The sequence below is a fragment of the Arvicanthis niloticus genome, chromosome 22 (assembly GCF_011762505.2).
Source record: "Arvicanthis niloticus isolate mArvNil1 chromosome 22, mArvNil1.pat.X, whole genome shotgun sequence".
Classification (NCBI taxonomy): Eukaryota; Metazoa; Chordata; class Mammalia; order Rodentia; family Muridae; genus Arvicanthis; species Arvicanthis niloticus.
The window spans coordinates 182,867-202,544 of NC_133429.1; the positions used below are offsets into that span (position 1 = coordinate 182,867).

Consider the following 19,678-nt stretch of genomic DNA (forward strand, 5'->3'; position numbering starts at 1 on the left):
TGGGCAGACACAGCTGGGAGGGGCTCAGGCCCCCTTTGAGCAGGCATTTGAGGCTTGCTTTAATGTGCCTCCAGAGCCAAGGTGGGGTGGGCGAGTCAAGGTTACAGGGACCATGGGGGCGGGGGGACTGGAGAGAATGGGACTTCTGGGGCTTCTTGCTCCCCGGAGCAGAACCAGGAAAAACAGTACACAGAGGTAGAAGACATATGGTCATCTGCAAGGAGAGTGAGAACTTGGATAAGCAGCCTGAACCCAGGACTTGGTCTTTGTGCACTGTCACCAAAGAGCTGGCATATACCTGCCCCAGTGTCACTGACAGGACTCAGAGCTGGATTTCAAGCAAGACTGGAAAGAAGTCAGCTAATTCCTCAGTGAAGGCAAGGGTGGTGACACATATTTATAATCCTATTCTTTGAAAGGGGGGTTAAAGGTCATACTCAGCTAAATTCTAAGTTTGAAGCCAACCCGAGCTATGTGAAATCCTGTCTCAAGACAATGTGATGAAAGGGAAAAGGCAGAATGAAAATGTGGCAAAGTTCTAACTCTCAGCTTGGCCTGAAAAAATAAATAAATAAAAGTTCTCAGGACACTCAGCAGACTTTGGCTAATCATCTGAGGACTCCTGCTTGCTTCTAGAATGGGCTCCTGAGCCTGCCAACTGATAAACACATTTCTCCCCAATGGAGCTGGTCAGCCGCTATTGCCTTCTCTGATAGCTCCGCAGCCTCCTGGCCACCATATCATTCTTACAACAGTGGAATTTCTTTACCCACAAGGTGATTGCTGTACCAAAAAAAAATTGTTTTGTTTTCCTGGATGCAAGCCAGGGCCACATATGCTAGGCAAGTCCTCCACAGCTGAACCACTCTCCCTTGTACCTTTCTGGGCTTTCAGTCTCTCACCCTGCGTCAGGCAAAGCTCGACCACTCAGGATCAGCCTACTTGCTTTCGGCTGAGGCACCAAGGGAGGTGGAAAGTCTACAGTGTGTATTCCAAGTATGCCCGTTTTGTGGCCTCTGTGATACAACAAAGAGAAGCAAGGTGTGGTTTGAGGGAATGCCATATGTTGTGGGAGATATGGTAACAGAACCTGCTCACGCCAGGGGCTGTGGAGCTGGTGGTACAGCTCGGTCACTCTAGAACACAGAGAGCTTGGATGGAATTGTGCTGGCCTGTAGCTTTCAAGCCTTGACTTTAGGATACTACTGCCAGCAAGGCTCTGTGACCTTCCAGAACAGCGCCCCCAGCTGGGGACCAAGTATTCAAACACACTGAGGTCATGATGCTAGCTGAGGTTAGTTACTGATCTCCCAGCCTCTTCATCTGTGAGAAGAAAGTCTGCAGGAGCACAGTGCAGCTGTGGACATCAAGCTAGAGAATGTTCTAGAAGGGCTTTGTAAACTGTAAAGTGCAGGAGGAGCACCGAATGCCTGAAATGGAAGCCTTTGGAAGGCTGAGACAAGATGGCAAGTTTTGTCTCAAAAGGTGTAGGTGGGTATCATCTTAGTAGTAGTCTGTTATCATCATCAGTATCATCTCCTTTTGTCTTGACTGTGTGGCCTCCAAATTTGTTACCAGATCAAATACAGTCATGGATTAGAATCAAGTTTGACTGCTAATTCAAAAACAGTATTGTATCATTCCACAAATGAAATGACTTAAACATGAAAAAAATGTATTTCACATGAAATACATTTAGGTGATGTAACACTATGGTCTTTCTGCTATGTCCTGAGTAGTCGCCAGCCTAAACTAAGGTCTTCTCAGAGTCCAATGTAGCTAAACTGCCACATACACGATACTCCCTTCAATTCCAGAATAAAGAGTGTGCCCCTCCATTTCAGGTCACTCCTGGAAATATTACTTCTGCTTACCTCCACTGGCCACACATAACCACATTGGACTTCAGTGGAAGCTGGGAAATGTGGTTTTATTCTAAGTGAGCATGCGTCTATCACAACAGAGGGGTCTAGTCCTGTTATTTGAGAAGGAGACAGGGGATTCTATCATAAAAGTGGTCACTTCTCCATCCCCATTCTCATCTCCCTGTGAAGAGCAGAAGATGACCTCCCCTGACCCCAGAACCTTCCCTTTATCTCTGAGAGCAAATCACACTCCTGCTTCTCCTCCTCGTCCTTCTGTAAACACACCACGTCTCAGCACAGGGCTGACCACAGCTTCTCTTCTCAGCCCCAACTCTCCTCTCAGTCATGTCCCCAGCTCCCAACCCAAATAAGAATCTGCTGTCCTTCCTGTGTCTGGTCCAGGGAAGAAGGTGTCCACTGAAGGGCAGGCCCAGACATCGAGGCAAGGCCTCCTGCCTCCCTGCTCAGGACCAAGGAGCAAAGGGAGAGAGTGCAGCAGGTACAGGCGGGGCTTCTGCATCGGGCCTCTCTGAGACCCACACAAGTTCAGTTTAGCACAGTAGAGCAGTTGCTCTGAGTAAGGTGCCCTGTTGTGCTGTGGAACCAAAGCCAGCCTCCTTGAACTCCCTCTTCCGGAGCATTCTAACTCTTCAGCACTGAGATGGGTTCCTGCTCTCATAGGCTTGTCTCAGCAGGGTCTGTTCCAGTGAACACCCGCCCTGTACACACTGCTAGTCCTTGTGCTCCAGTGCACGCCTGCCCCATGCACACTGCAGGTTCATATGCTATGTAACAGGCTCACAGAACTCCATCCCTGCACAAAGACATCACATGAACGCAGACATCTGTGTTTGCAGCAGACTTTACTGAAGTTTTGAAGAGATGAAGGGGGTTTACATAGAAAAAAAATACAAAAACCTTGAAATTGAGTATTAGACATCTGTGAGTGTTTTAAAAAAAAAAAAAAGCCAAAAGTCACCATTCCCACTCTGGCTCTGGCTCTCTAGGAAGGCACACGCATACCTGCACCCTTTCTAATTCACTAAGTATATATACAAAAGCCAAGTTCCAGACACTTTTTAAAGAAATGTATTTCAGAGATTAGGCTTCACTGTGTAGTCCTTGATGGTCTCATTCTTCTCCTAGGGGTCAGGAGTTAGGGGACACAGGGGATTATAGCTCTGCAGCCAGGCGCCTGGCTGGGCATATCAGTTACCTACATTTTTGACTCTATACAAGTCAAGACTTTGGGAGAAGGTAGGTTTCTTTCTCATCTGTTAGATAGGTTATCTGAGGTGTCACTGACCCCTGCTACTGTAGCTCTAGCAGGTTTCCAGCAGGGGTCCGATCCAGGTGGCCACTGGGTAGAAACCCTGGGGGAAGCTCCTGCTCCTCTGCTGTTTCTCTTCTGTGCCCGGGTGGCCAGAGAGGAGTTACTCTGCCCCAGGGTCTCAGGAGCTGCTCCTGTCACTGCCTTCCCTCAATCCTCCAGCCTCTGCCATCTGACTCTCTCTCTTTCTCTCTCTCTCTCTCTCTCTCTCTCTCTCTCTCTCCCACTCTCTCTTTTTCTGTGTGTTTGTTTGTTTGGGTTTTTGTTTTTGTGGGGTCTTTTCATTTGGGGGTGGGGCTGGGGTCGGGGCACATTCTTTCCATTCATGTGACACTTTGTTGGCACAATCTGCTTCATCAGTGTCAGACCTTGTGAGGCAGAAGATCTTTCACCTGTCCCTACTAAGGTCTGTGATATTTCCTGCTAACCAGATAACACCAGGTTTCCACTCCCAGGATGGAGGGCTCTCAATCCCTAGGACTTCTGGCATGGCCACGTAGCCTTCATCAAACCCTGGCCCCAACACCAAAAATCACAGAAATAATATCAATAAATATTAGCCACCTTCTTCTCATAACCTGTTCCCTCAAGGACCACCTCTTTCCTGAGACCCTTGGATTCCTCCTCTCTGTGACAGGCGGTTGGCGTAGGGACCACCCCACTCTAGTGCATATAGCTCTCCAGCCAGGGTCCTTAGCTGGAGTTGAAATTCTCATGGATAGTACCGATGCATATTTATTGAATATGTAGATGTGCTCAGCACTGTGTGAGGCACTGTCCATACACGAGGTAGGTGAATGTCATACCCATTTTACAGGTGGGGAAACTGAGGCACCACAACATTTTTTTAAAGGTTGCACACCAAAGTCAGGTTAGACTGACTCCAGAGCCCTTGTCCCTCACCCCTGTAGCATCCCTACAATGCTACCCTGCCCATTTCTGCATCCTCGCAGATGCATCCCTGAGTCCTGGGCTCACACAGATATGCCCAGGTTATATCTTTCTTCCTGAGACTCCAGACTACCAGAACTGGCTCCAACTGGGGAAACAGATACCAGAAAGCCTTGAGAGAGCAGCAGAGAGACAGATCCAGGCCCTCCAGAGGGAGAGAAGCAAGGGGCTGAGGGTTAGATCATTTGACTGGCACCACAAGACTTTACAGACGTCTTCCCCTCATAAGTGCTGAACAGAGAAGAAAGGGCACTAACAGAGAAGCTGAGGAGCCTGTCAAAGTAAGGCAGCTGGAAATGCTGGCCCTGAAGCAGGCCACCCTACCTCCAAGCCTTGCTTCAGTCTGGAGCCCAGGCCCCCTGCAGGAACAAAGCAGCTCTTACCCAGTCTCTGTCCAACAACTAAGTTGCAACCACACCTAAATCCAGGCCCAATTGCATGGGTGGGGCCTTGTAGCCGTTCTCAGGCATAGATGGCAGGACCCACAGTATACACAAAGTCATACACAGCATCTCTGGGTGTGTGACCCACGTGCCATCTGTCCTCAGACCATTAGTATGACCAGCAGCAGAGTGTGGGGTTCCAGCAGCTGAGAAGGGACCACTGGGTCTTGAGCTCTGGTGTCTTGATATGCCTGGCTGAATCCACCAGGGTTCTGCTTCCTGGGCTATCCTGGGGCACCTCTGGGCATTGCTTCCAGCTTGCCTCCTGGCGCCCCCTTCTCCCCTGCCCTTCTGGGCTCATACAGGCCAAACCAGTTCCTCTGAAAATACTTGACACCTTGGGTTTATTGGGGGTTAAGCACTGCAAGATCAGGCAGTTTGCTCCTGGTAAGAAGAGAACTGGCAACTCTGGCTCTCCTGGCACTTCCCTGGGGCTGTCCCTGAAGGTTCCCTCCCAGGTCCCCATTTCCTGGACTTATCCCCCGACCACTGCTCTCCAAGTCTCTCATTCTTTCACAAGACGGTAGATGTGATACTGAGCCCCGTGTTCGCTGGCTGAAACCTGGAAGATATACGCAATACACAGCAAGGTCTCCTGTGTGTCTCGGTTGGTGACCACCTGCAGGCGAGAAGGTGAGGGTCAAAACCCTGCATAGGGAAGCCATTGGCACCACCCAGTGATGTACTGCCCCCTGGGCATCTGTCCCACGTCATACCTGCAGGATGGTGAAGTTCTCCAGCACGCTGTTCATCATGTACTTCTCGGGTAAGTGCTTCAGCTTGTGGATGAAGTTGACCATGTACTCACAGAGTGGGGCCCGGTGGATGCGGTACAAATAGTGGCCATTCTCATAGCGAGCGTACTCTGTCTGTAGAACCCCAGGGACAACAGCGGCTTAGAATCCCTTCACCTCCAGCCCGAGCCCAATTCAGCAGGGATGTGCAAAAACCCAATCATTACCAATGGGATAGAGAGGCAGAAGATGGCCCAGGAGGAGAGTCATCTTCTGAGGTCCCTGGACATGAAGCCAGGACTCTCCCCTTTGTCACTGACAAGACAGCCAGACACATTCAGGAGAGGGAAAGGTAAAAACCTGGAAGTAGCTGCACTGAGCTAGGGCAGGTGGGCAGGTGTTGCACTTGGGGCTGCGGTGGGGGAAGGTACCAGTGCCTTTGAGATGCATGAACTTGGTGGTGGATGCTGTTGGCACAGGAGCTAAAGGAATGATGTGGGGTGATGACTGGATAGAGACACAGGCATCTCCAAACCTCTATACGTTTAAAGGGAGTTTAACAGCTACCTTTAAAAGCTGCCTTTGCTGAGGCAGGACAGACACTTAGCCACTGTGTGCCCTGGCATCCACCTTTAGCAGAAAACGAAATAAAACACAACACACTTGCACACGAACACTGCTACGACTGAACTACACTCCCAAGACGGAGAGCGGCTGCGTGAATGACCTCCGTGATGCTAACATGTGTTAGAAGCTTCCTGGCGATTCTAGGATTGGGACCCCAAAGCAAAGGTCCCTTCTCGTGGTACCTAGCTGTTTGACATGAGGTGGCTGTCAACCCCATGTGGGGAAGACACCATTAATTCAAATCCCCATGGGCCAAGAAGTGATCAGACTGACACCATGTTAAGCATTACACAGGGTCATAGAATTTAGGGCCACAGGTATGCTGGGGTGGAGACTTTGGTGCCATTTTGTCATTACACAATAGGATCGGAATGTCACAGCTATTGGAACCAGTGGTAAGGACAAACTGACACTTCCTTAGAGATAAAGGGCAGGGTGTGTATTTGTATGGGGGGTGGGGTGTTAACACAACCCCAAACATCCAACAGAAGCTGGGTTGGGGAGAAGTGTACAGAGATCAACTCAGGTCCTCTAAGCTTATGCTCACCACCAGGCTGCCTGCCCTTGATGGGGTTAAGAAGGAGAGAAACAGGAAATTCTGCCAAGTGTAAGGTCTGTGGGTTCGTGCTGCTAGGTTAGGGGCATCTAAAGACTATATCAAGGAAGAAAGGAAGGAGGGAGGAAGGGAGGGAAGGAAGGAGTGAGGGAGGGAGTGAGGGAGGGAGGGAGGGAGGGAGGGGGGAGGGAGGGAGAGAAGAAGCAATCGGGTTGATTGAGGGTATACTCAGTGGTAGAGGACTTGTCTAGCACACCCAGGCTCTTACAAAAACCCAAACCGGAACAAAGGAACCCAAAATATGTACTTCCTTAAAGGCCATGGAAGCAACATGGAATCCACTTCTGCCCAGGGTCTCCCTTAGCTATCGTGCGAGCAGGGGGAAGCGGTGAAAGGAGCACACAGACCACCCCTTTGCCCTACATACACCAGGTGGGCTCCTACCTCAACTTTTTCCACCACTTGCTTGCCAAACGAGCAGACCTTAGTAGAGCACATAATAATCATGTTCTCCAGGCTCTCATACTGGCTGGAGACCCCATAGAAGGTGCTGCCCTCGTTGTCAGTGTTGGTATTGAGGTCTGCCTGCTGGAGACAGAGGAAGACATGGTTGTTTGCAGGTGTGCCCTTAGGGTCCCTAGTGGACCAGAGAACAGGACTTTCAAAGACTGTGGGCAGGGGCAGCTGACTTTAAGGAATTTGGCCAGCTGACTCTCAGGACATATTCATTTTCACCAATATGGGGATGTGGAATTTTTACTGGAGTTATACACGTTTAGCACAGCACTCTTGGTACATTACGGCTTTGGAAGGACCAGTGTTAAAACTGCTTTCATGTCTAAGCAAAGAAAACCACCAGCCCATTGGTTTTATGTTGGTAGGGAACAAAAGAGATGATTACAGTGTACTTTAAGGTTTGGGCCACTTGTGAGACTGTGGTATAAACATCCCATGGATGGAGGCTGGTTGACATCTTGTGTCTCCACACGCACACCCTTTACCAATGGTCTCTGGACAAAGTTTTTGACCCAGTTGACTCTAAGGGAAGAACCAGTTCACATCCATTATTTGTAGAGTTTCTTGCTACTTGCTTTCCTTCTTTTTGCTACATGTTTTCTTTGTATTTGAATGTTTTAGGCAACCCGAGAACAAAGGTAAACGTAAAGATGCAGTAGAAATGAATAGCTTGATGTTCCCGGCTCCATGTGCACACACAAGCTGTAAACAAAGCACGGCTGTAAACAAAACTCAAAATCCCAGGTATTTAGCTTTCTTATTTTTTTAAAAAGCTTTTTGGTTTTGGCTTAATTTTTTTTCTTTTTTTGATACTTGCTTAACATGTATGTGCTGTAAATAAAACACAGTTTACATGGAAATAACTTGAGATGACGCCTAGCTTTGTTTTAACGCCTTAGGAAATTCTCATGAACAATCCAAGCACAACTGTTAAGAACACATGAATTAAAAGTTCGTGTGAGTGGAATAAACAGGTCATGAATAGACTTTCAACTATAAAAAAAAATGGAGGCAGGACTTGGGTCCAGCTCAGAGAGAGAACCTTTGGCCTGGAAGGACCAGAAAGAGAGAAGAGAAAGAAAAAAAATTGGTATACACGGCAGGCATAGGGAAGCTTCTGCTGCTTCCGTATCCTGGCTCAGTGCCAATTTTTCTGGTTTATTTCCAAAACAATGAGAAATAAGTTCATAGCTGCCCACACGGGAGCACATCAATTAATTCTTGGTTGGATATTGTATTAACTACTTTAGGATTGCTGTGACTAAACACCAGACAGCCTAAGAGAGGAGAGGTTTATATCGCTGTCTCAGTCCCTCATAGCAGGGAAGGCATGGCAGAATGAGTCCATCTGGTGTTGAGAACATGAGATGCTAGCTGTCCCCATGGCATGGGACAGGAAGCCAAGGCTGCAAGCCCAAACCATGAGTGAGTATAACCTTCAAGGACTTGCCCCTAGAGTCTTATTTCCAGTGGCAAGACCACACCTCTTAAAAGCTCCCTAGCCTTCAAAATAAGAGCCACAAGCTGAGGACTTAGCACTTCAAATGCAAATCTGGGGGAGCCTCTGAAGATTCAAAACATGTCCCTGGCCCAGAAAGGGTCATGTCAACCTCTTAATACAACCACATGTAGTCAGAAGTAGCCAGAGTATAGTCTCCTCTGAGGTAATCTGAGCTATGAACCCTGCAAAATCAGAAAGAAAACCACACAGAGCTGTAAACCTTACACCATCAGAAGGAAAGCCACACGGTTCCCACTCATCATAAAGCCAAGTAGACATTCCCATGTCAAGGAGAAAAGCCATGGAGAGCAGCAAGAAGAAGCTCCATGCTGGAAAGAGGACGATCGGTGGGTAAGAGAACGTGCTGCTCTTATAGAGACCCTGGGCTCAGCTCCCAGCACCCACGCTGGGCAACTCACACCCTCTTCTGCTCTCCCCTGGCCTCCGTGGGTACCTGCACACATGTGCTCACACACACAGAGAGACATATCCATGAGATCCCTAAATGAGAAAAATGTGGCAACCCAGCAAAGTAACCGAGATTCTGCAGCTCCATGTCTAATAACCAGGGCTTAAGGTGATATCTGACGTGTAAGAGGCTCAGGCACTCCATCGCCCATGGTTCTGCCATTTGCAGATATGGCCTCTCCCAGGAGCTGGCTCTCCTGGGTACTTGCAGCTTTCTTCAGTAGACATCCCACATCCCTGGCAGTTTCAACGAGAAGCCAACCCTTCCACACACAGTTTGGACCTACAGGCTTATTCCTCAAACCTGATGTAAGCCCATGACCCTGTAATTTCTGCATTCAGCAAACACATAGATAATGGCAAGTTCTGCTGATAATTCAAGAGATAGCTGGGTCCCCACGGACCATGGCAGTGTCCTCTGAGCCCCTATATGGCTGGACTTGGTAAACATTATTACTTATTTATTTTATGTGTATGAGCACACCCATACCAGAGGAAGCATGTGGAAGCCAAAGGACAGCTTTTGGGTTTGGGTTCTCTCTCCTTCCACCGTGTGAATCAATAGGCTTGGAGGTGTATACCAAGCCATCTCACTGACACATTCATTTGTATTTTATTAAGAAATTCTTTTAAACATTCGTGTGTGTGTGTGTGTGTGTGTGTGTGTGTGTGTGTGTATGTGTATGTGTGTGTGTGTATGTGTGTGTATGTGTGTGTGTATATGTATGTGTGTGTGTGTATGTGTGTGTGTGTGTGTGTGTATGTATGTGTGTGTGTATGTATGTGTGTGTGTATGTGTGTGTGTGTGTGTGTGTGTGTGTGTGTGTGTGTGTGCACATGGCTGGGTTGGCCTGATTTTGTTTGACATGATGATTTCCAGCTCAACCCATTTTCCTACAGATGATATACAGAAGGCCAATTCTTTGTTTGTTCCCGTTTTTCCAAGCTCTGGCTGTCCTAGAACTCACCAGGGAGACAAGCCTGCCTCCTAAGAGCCAAGAGTAAAGGTGTGCACCACCGCTGCCTAGCAACAACACCAAATTCTCTTTTACTCCTTAAATTTTACCCTAAGCAATACAGTCATGAAATCAAAGACTCAGAGGTTTTTTGTTTGTTTGTTTGTTTGTTTGTTTGTTTGTTTGAGACAGAGTTTTTCTGGGTAGCCCTGGCTGTCCTGGATTTTGCTCTGTAGGACATCTCAAGTGCTGGCATTAAAGCCATGTACCACCACTGCCCGGGAGAAGGATGATTCTCATGTGAGACGTCTTTACCTCCCACACAACACAGAGGGAACTGCCACATGGACCAGGCTGTGAACTGCCAATCCTGACGCAGGTTCCTAGACCTACAACTCTCATGCAGAACCCAGGAAGGTCTGGGTAGGAGTTGAGCGCAAGTGACAAACAGTCTTACGCCACTAGGTGACACTCAAGTACCAGTTTTTCTCCCCCTTGGCAGCTCCTTTCTACAGCAAAATCTTTGTGTAAGCTGACAAAGGAGTGTTAATTATGCTGTAATTAAGGTGGCATGGAAGACATATTATACACACACACACACACACACACACACGGGCATGAGTATGCTGCTGAGAAGGGCTAACCTTCACCATTATGGATGAACAGAACTTGCTGAATGAGAAAAGCAATTATGGAACAGAACAAAGATATTTTTTGGAATGTCTCTGCGATATGCATGGTTTAAATGTCTGTGCATGCCATTCATTAGGCAGAAGGGAAAGCAAACATTTACAACAGCATCCAAGCCAATGGTTAGCCTCTGAAACAAACAGTCCCATTCCTAACCCACCCCCACCCATGTCCATCATAATCCTGTGGGGAAGGGCAGCTGAGGGGTATGGAGCGAGGCAGGAAGAGCAACCCGTAAGTCCTGGAGGAAGTGGGTCAGCCATGGCTCAAGGTCTTCCTGTGACAAATGAAGTGAGCAGGGACCTGAACCCAGGCTTTCTCCCTTGTTCTCTAAGTCACACGAGCATCCCAGGAGACCAAGTTGGCCAGACTGACCCGAAAGCATTGAGAGGCAGTTTGTGAGCTTAGGTTAGGCTGTGATTAGAATAGAGCAGAAACATTGACCATGCATCAACAAGAAAACAAAACAGTCATGGGTCCCCACGGCTGGAAAGGTACTGAGGCCAGAGATACGGATGGTAACAATACTCAGCAGATATTAGTCACAGGACTCTGACCAATGTCACCCTAACTAACCACACCAGACCCTCATGGTGTCTTTGCTTGAACCAAGATCTTACTGTGTAGTCCAGGCTGACCTCAACATTCATTCCTTGGACTTCAGTCTCTGAGTACCAGGATAACCTATTTTTTTAATCTTTTGATGATGCTTCTAAAATACATATTTATTCTCTCTCTCCCCGCCCCCCATGTGTATGTATGTGTGTGATGTACTGTGTGCATGTGTAAGTCAGAGGACAACTTGCATGAGTCAATTTCCTCCTTCAAATATGTGTGTTCTAGGAGTTGAATTCAAGTCATCAGGCTTAACGGCAAGCCTCTTTACTCATTTAGCCATATTGCTGGGCCTTGTGATATCTTTGACATCAATTCTCTTTTCTTTTCTTTTCTTTTTTCTTCTTTTCTTTTTGGTTTTGAGACAGGGTTTCTCTGTATAGTCCTGGCTGTCCTGGAACTCACTCTATAAACCAGGCTTGCCTTGAACTCAGAGATGCCCCTGCCTCTGCGTCTGTGTGTGCTGCCACCACCTAGTGACATCAACTCTCTTTTATTCCTTACCTTGACCCTTAGCAACACAATTATGAAACCAAGGACTCTGGCTTGTGGTTGTTTTGTTTTGTTTGAGACAAGGTTTCTCTGTGCATCCTTGATTGTCCTGGAACTCACTCTATAGACCAGGCTGGCCTCACCCTGCAGCTGTAGCCCAGGACAGCTGTCCCTCTCAGTGACCGGCCTTCTGAACACACTACCCTCTTCATGCACCTTATTCATAGCTGTTCTGTGAGGGTGGGCAACTCCCAGACTGGGCCTGCAACAGGTGTGAGGGATCAGGTGACTGACAGAAGAGCGGACAGCCTTGATTGTCATGTGTCTGGAAAAAATGTCAGGCCCAGAAGGGAGCCGTGGAAAGGATGATGGAAAGGCCTAGGGAACTGTCCCACTGCCTGGCTCCACCCAGTGTACCAAATGGCATGTCTTCACCTGACAAGAACAGGCAGCCTCTGGTAGTTTTCAACTGGTTCTGGGGCATGGGGTTTCCTGAAAGACCCCAGCTTAGCAGAGTTGTTTTGTTCAGTAGAGTGTTTTGTTCAGCAGAGTTATTTTGCTCAGCAGAGTTGTTTTGCAAGGCTGGAAAAATACTGGGCCCCTGAGCAGGTCATAGATAGTGCCAAAGCAGTGCACCTGGCCCCAGGTGGGGGACAGAAAGTACCCAGAAAAACACCAGGTGATCCAAAGAACAATAGAGACTGCCCCAGCACCTCGTTCCTGGAACAGGGTGTTGACCCTAGGTTGAACCTGGCCTTATTTGAATTGTCCAATTAGAGCCCTGTAACCATGCTTCTCACTTCTGTAAACCTAGCTTCCTGCTCTGAACCTCTATAAAAACCCCAATCCCTGGACCACCACACGGCAGTCCTCCACGGAGATGTTGTCGTCCGGGTACCCATTTGGAAAAATAAAGCCTCTTGCTGTTGCATCCGAATACCTGGTCTCGGTGTCTTTGGTGACGGGGGCGGGGGGGGGGGGTCTCTCAGAGCGAGAGACCTGAGACCTGGGTCTTTCATTCCATTTTCCAGCTCTCAGAACTGGACCTTAACAGCTCCACCCCTTCCCCCAGCTGTACCTCGACACCATTTGCAGTGGTTCATGGAAATCAAAGTGGGCCCTGCTCTGGGGTGGGTTCCCATCAGCTCTGCAGCACCTGGCAGGCAGACTGAGCAAACAAGGGGGGGTGAAAGTGGGGGATGGGGGGACAGGGGGAGGAGGGCTGGCTACAATGAGACAGGCAACAGTTTCTTGCCTGGACAGGTTTCCTTCCTAAGTGTGTGTGCCCAAGCCCACTGCAGACAGTGATAGGAGGAGGGAGCAGGCCGGGGGCAGGGGACTGCCCGTGACTGACTCAATTCTCACTATTGACAAATGTTCTTCACTGCATTTTTCTGCCTTTGAGCCCCTCCCACATGAGGACAGACAGACAGATGATGGATGCTAAGTGCCCTGTCCTCTGGCATTCCCTCTCTGACTTCAATTCACTCTCCCTAAGGTGGCAACTCACAGAGAAGCCTGGCTCTTAGCACTCAGAACACAGAACTCAGAACAAATAGCTCCTTGAGGCCCCCCTTCTTCTCTGGGAACTTGTCATAGATCTGGCAGATGTCCACGGTTTCGAGGTGGGGTCACTGTAGCTTGGCCTTGACTGGCTGATGTGTACAAACAGGTGTTTGTTTATGCTGTGGACAGAAGAACAATCCATCTGAGAGTGATGCCCAGAAGGTGGGGTAGAGACAGCCCAACTGCCTACTGTAAGTACAGTATATAACCAAGGCAAATAACTTTACCTCTCTGAGCAGGCTTCAGTTTCCTCATTCAGAAAAGGGAGGTGTTATGGTTTATATATGCTTGGTCCAAGGTGTGGCCCTGTTGGAGTAGGTGTGGGATTGTTGGAGTAGGTGTGTCACTGTGGGTGTGGGCTTTAAGACCCTTGCCTAGCAGCCTGGAATCGAGTCTTCCACTACCAGCCTTCAGATGAAGATGTAAGACTCTCAGCTCCTCCTGCACCATGCCTTCCTGGACACTGCCATGTTCCTGCCTTGATGATAATGGACTGAACCTCTGAACCTGTAAGCCAGCCCCAATTAAATGTTGTCCTTATAAGAGTTGCCTTGGGCCAGGCAGTGGTAGCACATGCCTTTAATCCCAGCACTTGGGAGGGAGAGGCAGGTGGATTTCTGAGTTCAAGGCCAGCCTGATCTACAGAGTGAGTTCCAGGACAGCCAGGGCTACACAGAGAAACCCTGTCTCAAAACAACAACAATAAAAAAGAGTTGGCTTGGTCATGGTGCCTGTTCACAGCAGTAAAACCCTAACTAAGACAGGAGGCAAGGGTTAGGGGTTCCCTAGCACTACCGGCTAGATGAGCTGGGTCAGGAGTAACCTGCTGCACCTTGCTATTGTCTCAGATGAAATAGATTCCACGGTAGAGTCATCCTAGCCTCCTGAGTGCCCCTCAGAGCTAAGGAGTGGAGGGTGGGGGAGGGGCAGGGTTGGGAAGAAAGGACATTAGGGTAAGAAGAGAAATAAGAACCAGGGGAGAAGCCTGAGAGGACAGAAAGGGAGAACAGAAGCCAGGAAGGCTTGAGGTGGGAGATATACAGAAAGCAAGGGAAAGAACTGAGTAAAGAACGGGGGTGGGGGAGTGAGGACGACACACGGAACAGTTGAGGGGAGAAGAAAAAAAAAAAAACGAGGATTCTAATAAGACCTGAGGGAGAAGGGGAAGAAAGAGAAGGAAGCCAGAGGAGGTAGGAAGGGTGGGAGGTAAAGTCTTCTGTGGGGGCAGGACTTCCAGGGTTGGGAATCCATTTTAATAGGATGGGTATTAGGGGACCTACTATGTGGATAGGGCCTCCATTGACAGGGGCATATAGCATGGAGACAGAAGCTGCAGGATTCGAGGCCTTTCTTCGAGGCCTTTCTTTTCTGTAGGATTGGTGACTTACTCTGGGCTTATAAGACTGGGGCCCTACAACGGTGGCAGAACCTCTGAGATTAAGGTGGCCTCTCTTGGAGTTTGACAGTCAGGCATAGGAGGACTTCCTGTGTCGGGATCTTGCTGGCGCTCCAGGAAAGCAGAAAACTCCAACATCCAGAGCTTGGAGCTGGCTATGCTGCGACCTTGCCATGGAGGAGCCGGTGGTGCAGAGGGCGATGGGGTGGGTCCTGCCGGAGACTCAAAGCCTACGTGAGAGGAGAGAGACACTGAAACCTGCCCCTCCTTGTCCTCCCTGCTCGTATCATCAGTAAGAACTTGACAAAACCAGTGAAAGTATGCCCAGCGGCAGGGCAGAGCCTGTGCCTGATCCAGTTCAGTGGTCCCAAGCTTCTGCACAGGCCCGTGCTCAAGGTGGACGGATTCTCAACAGCCCAGGTTCCCTGGAAAGCAGGTAGGGCAGGCGCTGCAGGATTCCTGCCCTAGAGTAATTTCTAGTCCAAGTAGGAATTAGCCAGCTGAACCAAACACCACACTAATTCAGAGGCCCTGGAAGCAGGAAGTTTCCTGGAGGGCTCACAGTTGCCTCAAACTCAGAATACCAACTACAACATAGGTTTCTAAGGAATGACCACAGACCTAGGCTAGTGTTGATGAAGTGTGCCCCCAGCACCACAGAAGACTTCTTGGTGCCCCTGAGGCCAATCAGGATGGTGAGGTTTAAAGAAGGTATTAGGTAACAATTCAGTGGTGGCACACACCTTTAATCCCAGCACTCAAGAGGCAGAGGCAGGCAGAACGCTGTGGGTTTGAGGTCAGCCTCTTCTACAGAACTGAAAGAGAGGGGAACCCAGGGGGAGGGGCATGAGGGTCTAGATGTGTGGGAAGGAGTGCTCCAATCTGGGGACCAACAGAGGCAAGTATGTGGGGCCTGGGAACCAGATAACAGAACCTGGAAAGCCACATTTTAAGGAAGAGCTTTCTGGATCGAGAGTGGGAAACAAGGCTCTGTAGTCAGCCGGGGATGCTGGCGAACAGGATGGATTCTATTCCCAAGTCAAGGAAAGTCGTTGGCTGAGTTAAGTTGGGCTGAGAAATGGTCAGCTTTGCAATTTTTTTCCCTTCCTGGTAATTCGAGAGATGGAAACCCTGCCTGGAGCAAGCACTGCGAACCAAAAACATTCCTGAAAAGCAGCTGTGTCTGGCTGGGAACAAAAATCTCCTGGAAGGAGTTTCTGTGTCGGAAGAGACTCATGGGCCAGTTGGAATGTCAGAACTGTGGAGAGATTAGAATTTATTGTTTCACAGGCTAATTACTTTATTTAGCTGAGTCATCTGGAACAGCCATTCCTTACCACACGTACTCTGTATCTAAACTAATACCACATGTTAATAAATAGAAACCTCTCAGAAGCTATTAGCTTAGCAGAACACTGGTTTCTGCCATTCCAAGAGCTAGGAACGTCATCACAGAGCATCTTAGACCTGTAGAATAGCCCCCCAGATCTTGTACCTGCCTCTCTGGTGTATCCACCAGTGTATTTTAAAGTTGTCTTGACTCATGACTTTCTTTGTCCAGTAAAAATATAAAACCCCCTGCGAACCCATTTCCACATTGGAACATGGAATCTGGAGTAACCTAAATCTGTGTTCCCAGGCCGTGCTCACTCATAATGGCTCCAGAGTAAACTATCCCTTATTCCATTTAAGATGGGAGCTTTGGTTTTGACACACATAGCAATTGAGGCAAGCTCCTTGGCTGAGCTGGGCAGTTTTTCATTCCTTCTCCATTGCGGAAGAAGGGTAGGACAGAGGGAGACACAGTAGAGGCAAAACCTTCAGGATCCAGGTTTTCCTTCTGGAGGATGCTGGTTGCCTCTAGCACCCTGGGCAGAAGCAGTGGACTCAGCACAGGGTAAACAAAAGGAAGAGGAGACCAAGCAAGAACAGTCCAGGAGAGAAGACGGCCATGGTGAACACACCAGCCTGTACTTAGGGCATCCATCGAATCCTTTCCTTCCTTCCTTTAGCCCCATGGCACCCAGGAATCTGTGCATAGTGTAGGTACAGATGAGAAAACGCAGATACATTATCAGAGTATGAACAGAAATGGCAATGAAGAACACCCCTGCTAGACAGAGGTCTGCAGAGCCCTGGCTGGGCAAACTGGGCACCTAACCTGGGTGGGATCCAGGTGAGTGGTCCAGGAGGAGCACTCTAGCCACAGCCCAGAGGCAGAGCAGGGAGCACAGTAAGCTGAGTCTCAGGAGTCCAGAAAATCTACTGCAGAGCTCAGAGATCACTACATAAGGAACCACAGGGCCTGGAAGCATCTTAAGGCTGGAAATAGCATAATCAGAGAGATGCTTTGAGAACCACAGTGAAGAGGTGACTGCAGTAATCCAGGCAAGAACTAGGTGGATCTCTGTGCAGACTGCAAGAGCATGGACAGAGCAAAGAGAACAGAAAAGAGGACAGGGACATGAGGACTGGACTCAACTCAGAGATGGTTCATATGTGGGTGAAGGAAGCAGTGAGCAGGCACAGGAGTGCCAGGAAAGCCTGAAGGGCCACCACCAGAATGTCACAGCTGGTCACTCTCCAAGGAATGCTGAAACCCCTGGCCAAGACTGCAGTGTGGAGAGGGCTGAGGAACCCTCCTGAGAAGGTCAGCTGAAGCCTGGGGGAGGGCCCAAACGAACAAGCTGACCAGGGTCTCTTTTGCCAGGCAAGTATGAGGCTTAGAACCCAGTGCCCTTCAGCTCCCAATTGAGAAGCGGTAGGTAGCACTCCGAGGGGAAGGCCTGAAGAGCCAGCAGCACATGTACCCTACAAGAGCGACTGGGCACACAAGCACTTCCTTCCAGTCCTGTGTCCCAGCCAGCCCTGAGCACAACGGGCACAGCAGCAAGGACAGCATTTAGTGTCACCCCAGAATACTATGTAGCACCCATGTGGTATGGCTGCAACATGCTGACTAGAGACATGAATCGTGGGATAGTCAGAAAGTTGCACTGTATGAGCTGAACACATGGCACATGGTGTCTAGCAGTGATAAGAACAGGATCCGGGTGCTGGGCACCTGGGACCTGAGGCAGGAGGCAGAGAAGGTGACACATAAGGGGATTATGCACCACCCACCTACCTGGCAGAGGCAGCAGAGGCTGGACAGTGTAGGTATTTTGAGAGAAAGGTTTCACACTGCAGGAGAAAGAAGAGAGGAGGTGTCAGGCTCTGGGAAAAGCTGCAGAGTAGCTCTGGTCGCTTGGTCACTGATGGCCTTAGGCCTTAGAAGGCATTGGTTTCTAGCACCCTCCCCTGCCAAATCCCCCAGGCTTTGTGTTTGAGGCAGTCCACCTTACATCCTCTCTTGGGCCAACCTGATGCCTCTTTGGGTTTCAAGCTCTAGTTCTTCCTACACCCTGTACAGATGAGCATGTCAGTAAATGGCACTCTGAATGTGGACACTGCAGATTAAGCAAGTGATGTTTGAGAGCAAAGCTATCCTGAACAGGCTAATTGCACACTGAAGTCCCCTTTCCCCATCTCCCTAGCCAGGCTCTGTTTCCTAGGATTCTGAGTGCAAAATCAGTTCAGGGAGTGAGGGGTGAGAAAGCAAACCATACTCACTCAGGGATGTCTCAGGTTGGCCTGGCAAAGCTCCTTGCCAAAACTGTGGAGGCAAAAAAATATAGACTCAGCACAGTTGTGTTGTGCATGGGGCCAGAGCCCACCAGGAGTGTGGGAAGAATCTGTGAGGGACAGACCATGCAGGCCTCCGGGTGGAAAAGGCAGAAGAAAGGAGGAAGACAAGCTGATGCCTCTCTGTTTAATGGAGTGATGCAGGCAGCAGCCACACCTAGGTGTGTTTTTCTCTATGCTCCATGAGGAAAGCCAGGCCTGCTGACCATGCACTTTCTCCCTCCCATCAGGAGTCACGGGTCTCTTTAGCATGTAAGGCCTCGAAGCATGTTTGGCTCTGAGGTCCTAGAGCCAAGAAGTCAGGGGCTCAGGGGTAGAGCGTGTGCTTAGCCTGCTTTCAAGGTATGCTCCCATCTGGAACTCAAAACAAGAATGATTTAATCCAAGTGACTACACTATCATTTTATGTCCCATCTATTTAACATCCTCTAAGACCCTCTAGGAAATATAACGGAAAGACCTGTGGCATTCAAGACATACTTCCTTCCCAATTGTGAGGATAGTGCAAGTGGGGCATCTTAAAAAGCCATTCAGGCGGTATGACAAGCTTGAGAAGGAGGACGATTTCTGGAACATTCTAAAAGTGTGGCAACGCGGACATGGCTCAGAGACTGGTTGTTAGGCTGACAAAGTTGAAATCTGAGCACCGATTTGTCCCTAGACTTCAGCTCTCGACATGAAACGGACACTCCAGTGATGCAGATCCCCAAACTCGAGGAAAACTGACTTCACCAAGATATGGCCATTCACCCAACTACCCCCATCCATGCCTCTAACTCCCATTCACACCTTTACCATCCGTTCATACCTCTACCACCCATTCACATCTCTATCATTCATTCATACCTCTACCCCAATTCACCTCTCTACCTCCATTCACACCTCTATCCCCCATTCACACCTCAACACCTCATTCATACTTCTGCCACACATTCACACCTATACCACCCATTCATATCTCTACCCCCATCCACACCTCTACTTCATATTCACACCTTCACCACCCATTCATACATCTTCCATCCATTCACACCTTTACTACTCATTCACACCTCTACCCACAATTAACACCTCTATATCCCATTCATACCTCTACAAACCACTCACACTTCTACCCCCATTCATACCTCTAACCCTTATTTATACCTAGACCCCCAATTCACATCTCTACCACCCATTCACACCACTACTACTCATTCTCACCTATTCCACACATTCAAAAGTCTACCACCCATTACAATTCTACCCTGATTCACACAACTATCACCCATTCATACCACTACCCACC

At 49.0% G+C, this 19,678-nt stretch overlaps 1 pseudogene; it reads right to left on the bottom strand.

The window, feature by feature from the left end:
* Positions 1 to 5,094: 5,094 nt before the first annotated feature.
* LOC143436464 (transcriptional enhancer factor TEF-3-like) lies at positions 5,095 to 19,406 on the bottom strand (annotated as a pseudogene).
* Between the last annotated feature and the right edge of the window lie 272 nt (positions 19,407 to 19,678).